The sequence below is a fragment of the Globicephala melas genome, chromosome 8 (genome assembly GCF_963455315.2).
Source record: "Globicephala melas chromosome 8, mGloMel1.2, whole genome shotgun sequence".
In the NCBI taxonomy this organism is placed as follows: Eukaryota; Metazoa; Chordata; class Mammalia; order Artiodactyla; family Delphinidae; genus Globicephala; species Globicephala melas.
The window spans coordinates 40,125,136-40,143,564 of NC_083321.1; positions in this window are offsets into that span (position 1 = coordinate 40,125,136).

The following is an 18,429-nucleotide window of genomic DNA, read 5'->3' on the forward strand; positions in this document are numbered from 1 at the left end:
TTCAGATAAGCCACGTTCAGACTTTTGACCTACAGAAACTGTGAGATAGCAAGTATCTGTTATTTGAGGCTGCTAAGTTTGTGGGAATTTGTTGTGCAACAATAGAAATCAAATACACTTACATATGCCTCTTTCTGTTACCAATTTCTATAACAAGGTTCTCAATTGCAAACAATTCTAATTTAGACATAAAGCAATTCTGATTTAAACATAAAGCAATTCACTGAAAGCATACCAGATAGGCCACAGAATCAATAGAAAGGCTATAGAACTGGTCTTGCTCAGTGTGTAAGAGGCAAAGGAGAGAAGCAGCAAAACCCACAGTCAAGGTGCTTCAGCATCAGTCTGGTAAGATACCACTGGCACAGCTACACTGTTACCACCCTTTCGAGACAACACTGCCACAGGGCCTTGTTGCTGCTGCTGCTGGACCCTGAGTACCAGTGCTGTCACCCCTGGGTGTGGTTACCATGCAATTCTACTGTTACATTCCCTACTGCCTTGCATCTTTGCATCGCTTTGTTAAGATTCAAAGCATTAGGTGAGAGTATACTATTGGCCAAGTTTAAGTCACACACCCACAGTCCAGCCACCAGAGGGCTGGAGTATCTTCTCAGGGCCACAGAATTGCTCAAATCTGGAGTACATGTTCATGTTTTATGTTAATTTAGTCAGTTTGGGCTGCTATAAGAAAAATACCATAGACTAGGTGACTTATAAACAATAGAAGTTTGTTTCTCACAGTTCTGGGGGCTGGGAAGTCCAAGATCAATGTGCCAGCAGATTTGGTGTCTAGTGAGGGCCTGCTTCCTAGTTCGTAGACGGCTCTATTCTCATCATATCCTCACATGGAGGAGGGTGCAGAGAACTTCTGGAGTCTCTTTTAAAAGGGCACTAATCCTGTTCATTAGGGCTCCACTCTCATGAATTAATCACCTCCCAAAGGCTCCATCTCAAAATACCATAACATTGAGCATTAGATTTCAAGAGATGAATTTGGGGGGGACACAAACATTCAGTCTTCAGTAAATGGCATGTCCTGGAGTTTTACAGAACTCAGCTATTTATAGACTACATTCCCTAGAATTATGCAGTATATAGCTATTCATAGATGTTATGATGAGAATAAGAGCCCCTTGGAGTTGCACAGTACAGAACTCTGTACTGCCCTCATCCAGCTTCGGTTGTGGAAGTCGAAAGTTCCATTGTATCAAGACTTACACTATGAAATGCTTCCCCCCCCGCCCCCAATCCCTGCCATATGAAGGTGTTAAGATGCAGGGAAATAATGAAAAATAAAAATTTTTTTAAAAGATAAATGACTCATATAAAAGATATATGACTCATATAGTAAATAGATGGTAACTGAAGCCATATGTGTGGTTAAGATTACTTAATATAAGAGTAAAGCATGGGGTTAGAAGAGAAACATGAAAAAGCTTCAAGAAACTCCAACATTCCATGGCCAGGGAGAGAATTAATAAGTGTTCAGAAATGGAGAAGTGATCCGTGAATCTCCAGGTGTGACCCTGAGGAAGAATTTCCCAGGAGGGCTTCAATTTTATACAGCAATTAATTATTTTTAATTAAGAAATATCACTAAGTGTTCAATAAATATAACTTGTTTCAATAAAAATAACTGTAAAAACAAGGAGAAACAAAGTGTTTCTTTTAGACTCTGTGTCCTGACTTGGGATTTGGAAGTTCTGGTTACTTCAGAGGCAATATTCAAACTTTCACTTGTAGTCTGCAGTTAGAATATGGATTTGTGGCCCAAACATCCTTAGTGGGGCCAAAATAACTTCCATCAGATTTCAGCCTATCCAGTCTCCTAATTACTAAGACATTGGAAAATGCAATATATTTGTAAAGTTGAATGAAATCTTTCCTAAAATAACCCAGATGAATTTTTTTTAATTATTGAGAACATGATGTGGTCATGATATAAACCTGAAAAGTTAATCAAGAAAAGTTGCAGAACTTAACAAATTGGACATGGCAGGCCATCTCATTTCTCTACAGAAAAGCAAGGATGATATCAAATTTTAATCAACTGTGTCTGACATCTCTGGTTCATAGAGAGAATGGCAAAAATCTACTTTGAAAGTTGAATGGAGAAGAAGACAGAAATGAAATAGATACCTATGCATGTGAAGGGAGAATGTTCTTGCTAGAGGGTGGATTTCAAAAACAGTGAAGAAATTCAAAAGAAGGTGAGGGAAGGTGGCAGAGAGGAAGAGCTTCTTGACTGAGCAGGCATGAACTCAAGGAAATAAACAGCATACAGGACAGGGGGACAGGAGGCAAGTGCTCTAGACAGCTAACTGGCTCTGGGTAAGCTACAGGGATAGACTATTCTTCCAAGATAGATTATTTTAAAGCATCTTTGTATTGGAAAATCCCATGGACTTTCAAGTCCAACATCTTTCCTTTGTCTAGGAGTAAATCCAAACACCTTTGTGTGACCTTCAAAACACTCCAGTCAGACTGTCTCTATTTCTCTCTGTTCTGACCACACTGTGGTCAGCTGTGCTGTTTTTCTTCCAAACCACTGTTCACACCAGAATCCTGTCTTGATTTACTATTTCAAACCTCCATTTAGCAACTCCCTGCCCTTGGAAATTCTGCTCCTGTCCAGCTTCCTTCCAACGGCAGCCATCACCTAGTCTTCTGTGCCACTGTCCTAGCAGTTAGCACATATTTCCTGGTAATATTTGTCTTAAAGGAACTAGAATTTGTCACAAAGAAAGGCAGGGTCTTGGCAACAGGAACAAGTAGGTGAGGGCAGATAGGACCGTTTTAGGAGAACCATGCCAATTTTGAGGCTGGTCCTCAGTTGGGTTATCCAGGAACTCTGAACAAGATGTTTTAGGAGGTACAGTGAATTCATGATTGATTAAGGCTAGAGTTGACCATCAAGCAGGACCAGACTGATGTTCTGATCAGCGTATTTGGAAGAAGAAATCAAATTGTGTCTGAAGAAGACGTATCTAGCCACAACAGAAAGAAGCTGGGAAGACCACAGACCTGGTAACAGACCTTATTCACTAGAGTAGGAATCCATTCTCTGTGGGAAGATCTCCAACTATTTTGCCTACTACTAGAACTAGTACTACTACTACTAATAATAATAATAATAATAACAGCACTAATAGCTACCATCAGTTGAATCCCTTCTCTGTGTTAGGCTCTATAGGCAGTTACCTCATTAATTCCTCATAACATCCTTCAAGTGGCAAATTATCATCTCCTTTTTGCAGAAAAGGGTTATGTATTGGATCAATACAGGTAGAAAGTGACAGAGGCAGGATTCAAACCAGGACCACCAGACTCCAAAGCCCACCTGTTGTCCTATAAGTCATACTGCCTCTGCAAAAACTGTCAAGCTGAAATAGAAGCTGAGGCCAACCTGTGCCTGAGGAGGAGCTGGGAGCAGTCTTCAATTAAAGGTCAAGGTGATCCGGGGTAAACCCCAAGCACATTGGATCTCAGGCTTTCCCTGCATGCAGGAGGAGCTGAGCGTTAACTCAATATTTCCTGTCCAGTAGGAACTGGGTCAGGGACTGAGTATGGTTGAGTCTGCAGCTAATAGTGGCTGGGGAAGACAAGGGCTGGCATATTCTACTCATCTTCCCAGCTGGATAATGAGCCCCTTGATAAGAGGGACTGAAACCGTGTACAAGCCCCTATGTCCTTGTCTTCTGAAGTAAAATGCTGACTCAAGAGTTAATGATTGGGAAATGTGAAGATGTAGAAACAAAGAATAGCTGTTGGTCTAGGGAACTGGTAACAATTTAGACTATAATTCTACCATACTGCAGAGTCACCAAACACCCAGTCCCCTAAAAGATACAGATACAGGCCTGACACATTCCTAAGTTGTTTTTACAGGAAGCTGGCCCTCTCCAAATGAAGACTGTGACCACAAGCACATAGACCCTGGACCGGTTGGAACCAGAAGGTTGATGATGCTTGAAACTTCACCTTGATGCCAGCCAATCCGAGAACTGTCCACGAGCTGATCACACCCTGCTCCTCCAGGGTAGGTCACACAGTCTTGAGGGCATTAGCCTGCTATGGTCCCCTTTGCCTGGCACAGCAATAAAAGCTACTCTTTTCTACTTCACCCAAAACTCTGTCTCTGCATTTCTATTCAGCACTGGTGAACAGAGGCTGAGTTTCAGCAACAGGACCATAGCTTGGATCATTTCTATCCATCTTAAGGGCTGGCCCACACTAGGTCCTCAGTATGTGCTTGTTGATGGATTGATAGGCCAACTGATTGAATAAAAAGCATTAGGGAAAGCCACAATGGATTTAGTTCTTCCATTATCCATTATCCCTCTATGCTTCCTCAGACCTGCTTCACAGAGATGTGACTTATTACTCCCCCCTCTCAGAAAACATGACATGACCTTTCTAGTTCCACAGAATATATTTACTTTCCCCCTGGGTACTTTCAATTTGCATTAAGTGAAACAATGCTTACTGTGCTTTCTCCTCCGTCCTTAATAAATGGGAGCCCTGACTATCCTGTGTCCAGACAAATAAATGGTCAAAATCACATGAGCTCTGAGCAGATCTGCTGGCCCAGCTCAACAGGGCCAATGGCTGCACACACACCCCATCCTCCATCTCTTATCACCACCCTCCACCCTCATCCCAAACTGCAATACTCTGGCTAACTTGTTTAAGACATGAAGGATGGTACATTAAAATGAATGCCTGCAGGATAACATATACCAATCTCTTATACTAGCCAATAGAATTGGTTAAACGCCAGTGTACAGAAAGCCAGAGGTCTAATGGGGCAGACCTGCATCACAAGTTTCTGTCATCAGTAGTACTGGGTATCAGCTGCATTAGCTCATATCAGACAAGGTTAAGTCCTTGTTGGTTAAATGCCAAACAAGCTCTGACCACTGGGCTACCTCACTTACTAGGATGCTGCAAGTCCTCTTCCAGGCATCTTGAGGTTCCCTACATCCTGAGAAGTGCAACTTCTTTGTCCCAAGCCCTTGGAGCATTTTGTCTTCTTATCCTTCAGAATATTCATTTAAGAATACCTTATTACTAATAGTAGCAGGGTGAACCTTTAGTTTATTTTTTTAAATCAAGAAGGTTTTTATAGTGAAAGAGGTCACCATTAGTAAGTATACAGGGTTAAGAGGCGTTAAGTTGGGACCGTCCTAGGCAAACCAGGATGTGGTAACCCTACTATTGGCTTCTCAAATTACAATGTGAGTTCCCTACAGGCTGGGTAAGTGGTCCTTCCTCCTCTGCTGCTCCACCTTGCCCCCTTAACCTCCAGTCCTTATTCAGGGCACAGTTAGAAAACTCTCTACACACCATTTTTAATGGCCCCTGTTAACCTGCAGGTTTAAGTGTGTAAGAGTGTCATCTTGAAGCTCAGGACCACCTACTCCTGACCAAAGCATCAGCATGAATGTTCCAAAGAATCTCAAAATGCAGTTTTCCAAGATCTTGGTCAACTTTGATGAGTTCCTTTTTCTTCCCCTATAAGCAGTCTGACTGTGGCCAGAGAGGTCTGACAGCTCCGTGAGTATCATAACAGGTACAGAACTGGGAGAGTGGGCAGGCAGGATGCCAAAGCACCAAGCTGGACCTTTCTGAAGCATGAATCTTGAGCAGCAAATGCCAAAGTCAGACAAGGCCAGGGCCGATAAATGCCCTCCCCCTAACAGAGTTGGATCTGGGGACCCCCTGCAGTGGTGCAGCTATTGTAGAATTCCTGGCCCTCCTCGTACAGCTTCTCAAGACCAGCCCTTTTGTGTGTGCTGTCACACCACAGCCTTTCTCTATTTCACACTCAGAGCCAAAGGCCCTGCAACCAGTTTCTGGGGCCCTTGCACAGCAGCCGGAGGTTAAAAGATCATCTATCAGTCTCACTGGCTTCCTGGCTTCACAGTATCAGTCCTGGGTGTCCTGTTCCAGGTCCTCCCCGGGTACTCTTGAGGCTGGATCTGGAGAGTGTGGTCCCTCCATCCTTCTTCTGAGGCTTCACTCTATCCCTGTTTCATCCCATCTTTAACAAAAACAGCTGACTGCTGGCAGACAATATCCATTATCTCTTCACCTCCTGGATCCTATGGAGATCTTTGCACCCTGGGGGGCTCCCTGAGCTTCTAGGGACCCAGGAGAGGACACAGAGTCTTCTCTTAGTAGCATATGTGGCCATTGTTTTAGGCAGGATGACAACATTATCTTACCGATATCCAGCCAAGCCTAGAAGTGTTATTATCCCCTTTGTTTATACCTGGGGAAAATGAGCTAAGTGCGTTGAGTTGAAGTAGTTTGCCCAGAGTCATGGCGCTTTCTGCTACCCTGTAGGTAAAGGGGAGTTACTTGCTGAAACGAGACTGAACATTCTTGCTGAGGCGCAAACATAGCTTCAGGAAGTAAAACTAGACAGGTCACTCAAGAAATCCAGCAAAGAGGCCTGAAAAGGAGTTACAATTTGGGAATCCTTGGCAGAAAGACACAACAGAATTATTTCACTGTGAGGCCGCTATTCTGTACCTTGTAGTCGGTTAAGTAAACAACTCCCCAGGGTCTGCTAGGACATGAGAGTTAGAAGATCTCTATGTATAGAATTTCCTTAACTACTGTCCAATAGTCAATAAATGGAGGCAAAAATTTTAATTCTGGGAACTCTGGCAAAAATATAGCTAAGAAAATATTTCTTTAAGGATTTGAGGTATAATGTTTCAAATGGTACAATTACAAAACTGTATCCAAAACCATGCAAATGGAAAAAAGACAGCAAGAAAATACATCAGAGAGCTAAATGTGGCAATGGACAATTAATTTCTTTTCCAAAAAAATCTAAGGTTTTACAGAACTATTCTAGTCTAATTTTTTTTTTAAAGTTTGGTGAAGGGAAAGAACGTGACTTGAACAGAAGCTCCACTCTTTACCAGGTTTATGGTTTTTCTTTCTCTGAGCCTCAGTTTCTTCAGTTTACATAATGGCTATGTAATTCTGGGTATAAACGGTCTAATCCACTGTCGGATGCTCAGGGTTACTCTCCTTCTCTTCCTAACACTAAGTGAAAATGTCCCACCAAGATCCACCAGGTCAGTCATTTCCTGGTCTTTTCCTAAGAAATGTTCCCCCAAAGCCAGGAGGCTGGCGTTAGGACCCAGCTCAGTGCCCACAGTTCCATCTCCTTCCACCACATGCAAAGCATCAAAAGAACAGCTCTGTCCATGAAAATCATAGCACAGGGAGGAGGGAAATCAAACCCAAAATTAATCAAACAGGATGTAATTCCCTGAGCAAACATGCATCAATTAGGGGAAATGTTACCGTCAGGTACCGGGTTTGGAATCTCACGAGGGACTCGTAAGGTGAATAAACCAAGCTCTGGCATTGATTATGGAAAGCAGCAGCTGTATGATGTCAGGACTGCTGTGATCAGTTCAGCCAGAAATTCACTTTTCGGTGCCTTGATTCTTGGGATTACCTTTGTGCTGACTGACAGCCAAAGAAAGAAAAACTGCATGGCTTAATGGAAAACTTTTTCTGATCTGTTCATCTAACAGCTGGCTGATACACCAGTGCTGATTTTCTTTACCTGTTTTTCACCTATACATGCTCTTTAAATCAGAGCAAGTCAAAACAAGAAATTCTTTATTGCCCTTTCTACGTACAAGGCACTATACTGACACAGTGAAGGATACAGAGATGAGAAATAGTCTCTCCTCTCTGGGAGGAGAAGGAAGAAAAGATGATCGCTACTGGGACCTGGCTCTATGACAAGCACTACTTCCCAGGCTTTAAGTCTATTATTATCTAACTTTTTCTACCAACCATCATATGTGGTAGGTTATATTGTTCCCATTCTCTGGATGAGAAAACTGAGGCTCAGAGAGGCCATTCATTTGAGCCCTGACTTGTTGAAATCTTAAGTCCCTGTACCACATGGCCTCATAATCTGTTCGTAGATCAATGTCCAAAAATCATCCTATCTCTGCAAAGACCACAGAAAGCAGTAGAAGATAGGGAGCATCAAGCCATTACATGAGATTCATTTGCACCTCCTGGATACCAGGCATCTGCCTCTGCAGAGGCTGAACTGAAAGTCAGAGAGTTTTCCCTACTCACCTGTCCAAGTCTGGGCAACATGACCCATTCATTCCCTGAGAAAGTACCCTCATCTCTCCAGTGAGAATCAATCCCTCCTTCCTTTGAACTCTCACTGCATTTTGTGTGCACTTCTCTTAGGAAACTTATTCTTTTGCTTCACCAAAAAAAAAAAAAAATCACTGGTTGATTGCGTGCCTATTCCTTCCCAAAGATTCTGCTTTTTGGAATTCTATTTATCCTCTAAGAGTTGACCCAAATCATGGATTTAGCAACTAGCTGCTCTTCACTCTGAGTACACGCATATACGTATACACACACACACACACACACCCACACACACACACCCCATAATTCGTATTTCTCAAATCAGATGTGAATTTTAATCCATCAAATCAGCTGTGAAATGTGACTTCTTTCCCCTCTAATTCAACTATCCTTTGAGATCCTCCTCATCTTATTTCACCCTCACTGATGTCTCCCTGCTGTCACTGCAAAGCCATCCCTCCCCCATTCCCATCTGCATGGTAACTCCCCGCTTTACTTGTGAGCCGTGTTGCGGTTCAGGAGCTCTTTGACACTCTCAAAGTAGCCAATTCATCTCCTTGGCCTTGCCAGAGAAGCAGAGACCCTCTACTCTCAGATCCCACAAACCCACCTGCAATCCGAGTTCCCCAGGGCTTCTTCTGGCTGGGAGACAGAGTCTGAGCCTCCTTCTCCAGAACCTAGCATCACCTTTACTCACACAGCATTTTCCTTCATTTTTCAACACTCCCAAGACCAGGGGAATCCTTTCTAGTTGGGAGTCAAGGAGAAGGAGAAAGAATCTTTTTCTTCAAAGCATCTAACATTTTGGCTATACCTGCAGTCCTCTTATTTCTCCTAAGAGCACAAGCATTTTGAAACTAAGGACAGTCACATCTTTTCTTGAGGAAATGCACACATAAGGAAAGGCTAACGTGATTAAAAAGAGCTAGAGAATGCTGAGAGGAAACTGGCAAAAAACAAAAAGGCATTGCTTTATATGTCGAAATACCTTGCTGTGCTCTTTTATTGGCATTTAGCTCAGAGCACTATGGCTTTTTACTTTTGGTTCTACCTCCACCATGAGAAGCAAAGACCGCCTTATTCACTGTGGCTAAATGTAGGGACATAGCCTGGGAAGGTGCACAGAGATTTGGACTGCATGTTGGGAAACCTGGTTTTCATTTCCTGTTCTGATACTAATGGGATGTGTGGCCCTGAGAAGGTAATTTCCTCTCTACTTCTCCTGTGCATGAACCATAAAATCAGAGGACTGTACCAGACTAATGATCCTAATTCCTAGTCATCCTCATACTATCTATCTAATTATCATCCGTATTATTTTTGTTTAATATTTTCCTTAAATTGACTCATTTTTAAAAAACTCAATTAGATTTACTGTCAAAGGAAACTTTATATTGCTGTCATATCACTTAACAAGCCTAAAAAGTAACCGAAAAGAAAAAAAAATTCACTGATACAAAATAATGTCATTAAATCCTAGCTGGGCATTTTTTGCCTGCCAAATGCTTTTTGCTTTGTTAAAAAGTGAAAATAGCACCTGTCAGAGAGGTGTTAAAGACACGGTAACGATAACCTAAAGCTTTCTTCTTGGTAAATAGGAGAACTGAAATAGATCTGAAAATGAAGTAACATTGTTATTAGAGATTCAGTGTTACTTAAAGGCATGCCCTTACACTAGACAAAAGCTTCTCACGCCACCAAAGGTAGGAGTCCTGGGTTGAAACCACTAGACTAAACGATACTTAAGTCTCTTTACAGCTCCAAAACTCTGCCTAATCTTATTCTCTTTGCACACAATCTATTTCTTGACCAGATCTTCTTCTCTCGCTTCTGTCCTCAGCCAAACTGCACTGCCTCCATTTCCTCCAGTTTTAATGCCCCTTGAGAGTTTCGAGTGTTAGGGAGGTCCCACCTCTACCTCCTAGGTCTAATAGCCCCCTCATGCATCAGCACAGGGCTGTGCTCTCCCTCTGTGCTCACCCCACTCCATTCCAGCAGGAAGAGTCCAGCCCCCTAGGGTTCAGTGGCAGATGAGCTTCTGACACACCTGCCCATGCTGCTGAAGCCTGTATTTTTCATATCTCACACTTGTCTGCCCATGTCACTCACACCTGTGGTCAGCACTGTCTTGAAAACACACCTGCTCCAGAGCCAAGCCTGCAGAGAAGGGGTGTCAAGCATGGCTAATTCCCCAGCAGGATCCAGGCAACAGCTTGCAGGAACTAGTTTTGATCCTTTCCTTTCCAAGGCCAGCCTGAACTCAGCCCTCCAAGGAAATGGTTCAGCATATTCCTAGTGGTAGACAGGAGAACAAAAATGCAGCCTTTAAATTGATATCTAGAATGGGATCAAAGCTATATGCCACCATCTCTTGAAGTTCCTCTTTGGCCACAGTAATTCCGATCCTTTGCAGTTTTGTAAAAGAATAAGAAAGAGTGACTTGGCTCCCGAGAGTATGGCAGTCAGATACTCAGCAGTGCTCTCAATGCCCACCAACTATGTGTTGTATAAAACATACTGCTGAGTGCACTTCTGGGCTTCAGAAAGTAAGAGAAATCTCCAAGCACCGGCCCTCCCACTCAAAGGCAAAAAAGACAAAAAACATGAGCAAGATTTATAGGCAAATACGGAAGGCACAGATTTTCTGAAGTAAATGCCAATATTAATGATATATCCTGATGAATATGCCTTGGGCCAGAGTTGTTTGCCCTTAGACATTCACACTAAGCTAGAAATCCAGGAAGAAGTTTAAAGAGTCCCAGGTAGGCGGTAACCCTCTGGCTCCCAGAAGAAGCAAATACAGTTTTTTCTTGAAGAAAGCATCCTTGATTTAGGCTACACAGGATTCCCAAAGTTTAAAATCAAGCAACCAAGAACTTATAATAAAAGATTAAGAATATAAAGAAATAAATCATCATGAGTAAGAATCAGCGGAAACAGCATATACCAGATGTAGACCCTGTACCACACATCTCTTAGATAGCCATTCTGGTGCACTTGACCTCACCTTTCTCATATTCTGGTCATTGCTCTCATGACCAGTTCTGAGTGGGCTCTGACTAACTTCATGCAGGTACAGCCTGAAAATGTCCCACCTCATGCTTACTTCATGCTTTTCAACTCCTGACCCAGGGCTTCCCTGTTGCTACAAAGGTAAAAAACACTGAGAGACCCTGCTCAGTGTCCACACATGTGGAAACCAGGATTGTGGATGCCCCATGGGTCAACCTTTGACCAAGAGGAGAAGGAGCCAATGGGCAAATTTTTTCTCATACCTTCCTCTAGATAAATGATCCTGGGAAGAAGTTTATATGGCTCCTTGAGAAGCTATTATATAGCATAGTTCTATGCTACGGAACAAACAATTGCACTTAGTGGCAGCCAGCTGGTAACACATCCTCATTTAGACTGTCTCTTCTTCCCTGCCTCACTCCCTCTGCCTTCATTCCTGCTCCCTAGGATTGTGCTCCCTAAAAATACAATTGCATATAACCTTTGATTTCTAGACAATCTAGGCTAAGCCAATCAGGAACTGTATATATTGCAGTTATCAGATAAAACATATGAGAACTGTATATGAAATATTTTTTAAATAAAAAAAGCAAGTAACTAAACACTATAAAATAGCCAGAAAGATCAGAAAAGGTATAAAATAGAAAAATTTGTAATTATTAAAAATAATTTTTAAAAAAACTCACTGATATGATAAATAACAGATACAATTAAACTGAAGAGAAAATTAGTGAAGAGAGAATTTGCGAAGATATATCTGAAATAATTACACAGAATGTAACACCAAGAGCATCAAAAATACGGAAAGTTAAAATATATGGTGGATAGAATGAGAAGGTCTAATACATATTTAATCAGAGTCCCAGAAAGAGAGAATAGAGATATGATGGAAAATAAATATTTTTAAAGTAGGTGAGAATTAGGCATAACTAATGAAAGACATAAATCCATAGATGCAGGAAGCACCACATTTAACAACTAAGACAATTTTTTTTAAAAATCTACACTGGGTAAAGCAGTGCCACTGACAAAGAAGCAAAACCAGCCAGAGAGCAGGGAAAAAAGCAGGTCACTCACAAAAAAATGACAGTATGACTGACTATATTTAGTCAAGTTTCTCCAGTGAAACAGAACCAACAGTTTGTATGTTTGTATATACATGTGTGTGTATATATATGTGTGTGTGTGTGTGTGTGTGTGCGCGCGTGTGTGTATGTACATATATAAACAGACAGATAGAAAGAGAAAGAGAAAGAGAGATTGATTTTCTTATAAGAAATTGGCTTACACAATTATGGAGGCTGACAAGTCCTAAAATCTAAAGCTGGAGACCCAAAAAAGCAGGCTGGCAGTCTCCAGAACCAGAAATGTTTCCGTTTGCGTCTGAAGGCAGAAAAAGAACCAATGTCCCAGTTCAAAGGCAGCCAGGCAAGAAGAATACTCTCTTATTCAGGGGAGGGTCAGTCTTTTTGTTCTGTTCAGACCTTCAACTGATTGGATTAGGCCCATCCACATTAGGGAGGGCAATCTGCTTCACTCAGTCTACTGATTTAAATGTTAGTAGCATTCAAAAACACCCTCACAGGGGCTTCCCTGGTGGTGCAGTGGTTGAGAGTCTGTCTGCCAATGCAGGGGACAGGGGTTCGAGCCCTGGTCTGGGAAGATCCCACATGCCACGGAGCAACTGGGCCCGTGAGCCACAACTACTGAGCCTGCGCGTCTAGAGCTTGTGCTCCGCAACAAGAGAGGCCGCAACAGTGAGAGGCCTGCGCACCGCAATGAAGAGTGGCCCCCGCTCGCCGCAAGTAGAGAAAGCCCATGCACAGAAACGAAGACCCAACACAGCCAAAAATAAATAAATAAATAAATTTTTTTAAAAAATTGGATCATATATATAAAAAAAACAAAAAAAAACACCCTCACAGAAACACCCAGGATAATGTTAGACCAAATGGGCACCTCATGGCCTAGTCAAGCTGACACATAAAATTAACCATCACACTGACTCTAAACTTCTTGACTGAAATGATGGATGCTCAAAGACAACAAAGTATCTTCAGTGTTAAGTGAAAATAACTGTGAACTTAGGTTTGTGTAGGCAGTAAAACTTACTTTTGAGAATATAGATAAAATAGAGATTCTTATATTAAAATTTATCACCAACATATATTCACTTTTAAAAAACCTCTAAAAAAATGTTCATATATCTTAAACAGGAAGAAGGAAAACTATCCCAGAATGAGGAGAAAAGCTATCCCAGAAGGACATTCTGAAAAGCAAGAAGATAGGGTGAGAAAAGAAATATTAAACATTAAAGATAAGCAAATCTTTTCTGTTTAAAATAATAATATCTAGTTTGTATATAAAAAAGAGAACTAAGATACTTGATAAGCAGGAAAATGTTTCAAATTGAGAGTTGTTCAGAAAGAGAATTACAATATTAATTTCAGATTTCACTGTGTATGAATGGCAAATATCACAGATAACCATCAAAAACAGGAAAATAATTTAAAATTTCCATATTATTGGAAGCAAAATATCAAAAAAGAAAACAGCAAACAAAAAAAAAATTCCTCAATCCAGAAATAAAAGCAAAAAAAGCAAAATGGGGCTTCCCTGGTGGCGCAGTGGTTGAGAGTCCACCTGCCGATGCAGGGGACGCGGGTTCGTGCGCCAGTCCGGGAGCATCCCACATGCCATGGAGTGGCTGGGTCCATGGGCCATGGTCGCTGGGCCTGCACGTCCGGAGCCTGTGCTCCGCGGCAGGCGAGGCCGCAACAGTGAGAAGCCCACGTACTGCAAAAAAAAAAAGGCAAAATGGAGATAAAAAAGAAATACAGGACAAAAAAAGGTAAAAACATGTCCAAATATATCAATAACCCTCATAAGCATAAAGAGATTAAACGTACCAGTTAAAGACAGCAATCCTCAGTTTGGATAAGAAAGCAAAATCTAGTTATATGCTCTTTGCATGAGATATATCTAAAACATGAGAACTGGAAACTTTTAAGTAAACAGATAGAAAAAGAGATACCAGGCAAATATTAACTGAAAAAAAGCAAGGGTGTTTGTATTATTATCAAACTACATGTGGTAAGAGTCCTTGAAGGTAGGCCCTGCCTCCTTGTATTCACAACCTTGTACCATCTTCTCTCCTTGAGTAGCTTGCTTCTAATCAATAGAACACAGCAACGTTGAGACAATGACACCTCCATGATCCCGCTACAAAATATTATAACTTCTATCTTGCTAACAGACTCTCTATTCCTTCTCTGGCTTGCACACCTTGAGCAAGCAAGCTGCCATCTTGGAGAGGCCTGCATGGCAAGGAACTGAGAGCAATCTCTGGCCAACCACCAGTAGGTAAGTGAGACCTTCATCCAGCTTCCCATGAGGGATCAACTAATGCTACTGACAACCACAGGCTGACCTTCAAGATGAGCCCAGTCTGACACCTTGATAGCAGCCTTGTGAGAGACTGTGAAGCATGGACCTGGCAAAGCCACGCCCAGATCCTGCCTCATAGAAACTGAGATAATAAGTGTGTATTGTTTTAATTTGGGGGTTTATTTGTTACTCAGCAAAGATAACTAATATACTAGAAGCATTATTAGATATGGAAGTATTTTTATTGATGACTACTTAAGATAAAGGTTTAACTTCACAATGAAGACAGAAATTCTAAATGTATATGAATCTACTATAATAGACTCAAGCTACATATTGAAATTGCGATTTGCACATGCAGTGCAAAGAGAACTGGGTCAAGAATAACAAAGGAGACCCTAAGTTTCAGATCTGGTAAAACTATGGTATAGTTTTCCATATAATCGTGTGTAAATTATGTTATTTTCCTAAGCCTGAAATCCCTAACTGTGACTGTATGTCCAACATATTTTGTTTCCTTTTCTTCTAAGTTTTTTTGAAGTCTATAAGCATTTACTAAATGAAATAACTTTTAAATATTGTTACAGATGCACGTATTTCTCTTTCATTAACTAACACTGCTGTGGAAGTTCTTTGGGGTTCCTGGGCCAGTCCAAGCAAACACTCCATAGTACACTGAATAGCAGGGACAAGTATTATTGCAGAAAGCCAAGAGAGTTTAGCTCAAAAAGAATCAAAAAAGCCCCTTTGGGACATGGCCCACTCCTCACCCCAAGTATCACAGAAGAGCCCTGTGCAATTTGCTCCTCCCCGCCAACTTTTTAATCAATAGGTTAAGTCAACATGATTGAAGAACCCAAGCCAGATGAGCAGCAAGTAAAACAGCCACATTCGTGGTAGGGCAGCATACTCCAGAAGATCTGCTCTCAGAGGTGAAGTAAAAGAATCCTCTGCAGGAATTAAGACCATGGAAGTATGACCACACTGAGGCTGATAGTACCTTGTCCCACCCAATAGGTAAGGACATTAAATAATGCAAAAGTCAGTCTGCCAGGTATTGATTTGGCATAAAAAGTCTCACTGGTGAAACTATATGTATAAAATATATATAAAAAGCTACAAAACAAAAACAGAAATATACATTCAAAAATATATATCTATCTATACACATATTGCTTTTTCCTTCTGCTTTGTAAATGTAAGCCCTGATTCTTTGTCTTCAGGTAGAAATTTAGCCATATTCTCCTGCAGGTAAGTTGTGTACAAATTCTAGCCTGAGGGTAGACTTTTCTACTTTGTATTTAATGCTGTTTGAAGATGCCTGAGTAGAACTTATGAAATTCCCAGCATCACAGAAGAGGTTTGTATTTTCCATTTAACCCCTGAGTTCTTCCTCCTTTTCACAAATTGTCTCTATGCTGCAGGCGGTCCCCTCCAGCCTAGAGTTGCCTAAGCCAGGAGAGGCCTGTCTGAATCTTTCAGGACAGCTTTGAGTTTGGCATAGTATTTTCACCACAACCAATCCCAGGTGAATGTGAAACTTGGAAATATTTGTATGATGTCAGAGCACATTTCTAGCCCAGAAACAGAAGCTGATCCTTTACATCCGGAGCAAAAAACAGACTGTTTTCTAAATATCAACTTCTGGCATCAAGCAGGCTTGTTTTCAAATCCTGGTTCAGCCACTTATTATTTAACTTTGTGAAATTTCTTGATGTCTCATACCCTAAGCTGCCTCATTTGTAATATGGGAATTGACAGTGCCAGTCTCAGAAGCTTTCTCTGAAAAAATTAATTTTAAAATATATATAAAGTGCTGAACATAGAACTTGGCATACAAACATTTTAATAAATTCTAGTTACTATTAATAATATAATTATCACAAAAAAAAGAAAAACATACGAGTTTTATTGTGTCAGAACTCCCCAACCAGTCATAAACCAGCTAATCCAGTGCTGCAGGGACCACAAAGATAAACTTCTCAGGGCTTCCCTGGTGGCACAGTGGTTGAGAGTACGCCTGCTGATGCAGGGGACACGGGTTCGTGCCCCGGTCCGGGAAGATCCCACATGCTGCGGAGCGGCTGGGCCCGTGAGCCATGGCCGCTGAGCCTGCATGTCCGGAGCCTGTGCTCCGCAACAGGAGAGGCCACAACAGTGAGAGGCCTGCGTACCGCAACAAAAAAAAAAAAAAAAAAAAAAAAGATAAACTTCTCACCCTATTATTTTATAGACCAAAAACCTAAGTCTCAGAGAGGTCAAGCAAATTGCTCAAGTTTACACAGCAAGGTCATGCATAGTCTTGCAGACAAATAGCAAGACTAATGTTAACCAAAGCAGAGTCAGTAGGGATCCTGTAACATTAATTCAAATAGCTCACCCCTAAAGTTAATATATTTTTAGGACCGATAAAGCTCATGTAATGGGGAATGCTTGGGAATCCAAATCTACTTGGCATTCTCAGAAGCGTCCTTGGGCTGCTTGAAGATTCACAGCCTATAGCTTTTGGCAGTCCCCAAAGAGGGAGCTCTTTCCACTAACAAAATACAAAATGCAAAATTAATAAAAAGACCCTTTGAAACTGACAAATGTGCCTCAGGCAAACTATCTGCCCAGCAGCTGGTTAAAATTTAATCAGGTTTTTTTTTTAATTTTTTTTTCAGGCCTGTACATCTTTTGTATGGAGCTCCCAGTCTGAGTGTGGTCAAAGTTTGTTAAACAAGAAATAATAGCCAAAGCTTCTTAATTCTGCAAATAAGCAGTGGATGCTTTAAATGGCTCTGTAACATTCAAGAAACTAACTGCCCAGGTCTCAACAAAGCTGGATAATGCTTTAATAATTTTTGTTCTTTCTCTTAGAAAACCTAAATTGGCAACTATACACCATGCAGTGAATCTTAACAATTTAGGCTTATGAATTACACTGTAGCTTTTTCTGGGAAGTTGATCATGCCCTAGAGAAGAGAGGCAGAAGAAGAGAGGGAGGGGAAGAATGAGAATGAATATGAGAATGGATCAACTGGCATAATGATGAGAGTTTTGTAAAACAAATACTCTATAAGAACTTAGTGAAGAGTCTACTGCTGTCACTGTCACCTGGACATTGGGAACCAGAGGATTTTCAACTCTTGGACAATTATGTGTTTCCTACCAAAAGAACCAGACTAAAAGGCCCAAATTTGATTTGTTTTACCTACTCTTCTCCCATGAACATGTATGCAGTTAAAGACCCATATATACAACCATCTAAGATGGAAAGTGTCCACCAAGAAGTAAATTAGACAAGTCCCTGGTTGTCCACAAACTGTAGCAACAATCACACAACTTCTCCGGTTCCAAATAAAGGAGAGAGAGAAGTTTTAGTCGATGGTGATCAAGGAGTTATTTTTGCAGTGTAGCCTTGCAAGAGATGAGGAAACTTGAGTCTAAAACACCAAGGCCTTGGAACGGAATTCCTATGGTGTGACAGATGTATGCTGGCGAGTGGGGGAGAGTTGAGGGGAAGGAGTCAGGTTAGAATGTCCTCCAGGTGCTGCTGTGGCCTGGTTGGGAGCAGTCTTGTATCTTGGAAGTAGACACTGAGAACTTTCTGAAGACATGAGGGTTTCTCCTCTCAATTAATACACTGAGTAATTGCTATAAATGCCTTATGTTACCATAAGAACCCAAGTCATTTGTACGTTTTTGGCCAAAACTATACCCCAGGCTGCCCCATTCTGCGATATGGTCTGGCAACCCCCCTAATAAGGGGAAGGGTAATACCCATACTGCCCAGCTCTCAGCACTGTAGGAGGCAGGCTAGTGGAGAAGGATGCTTCTGGGCTTGAGAGTTGGGTCTATATCTCAATCTCAGTCCCCCACGTACCAACTGCTTGA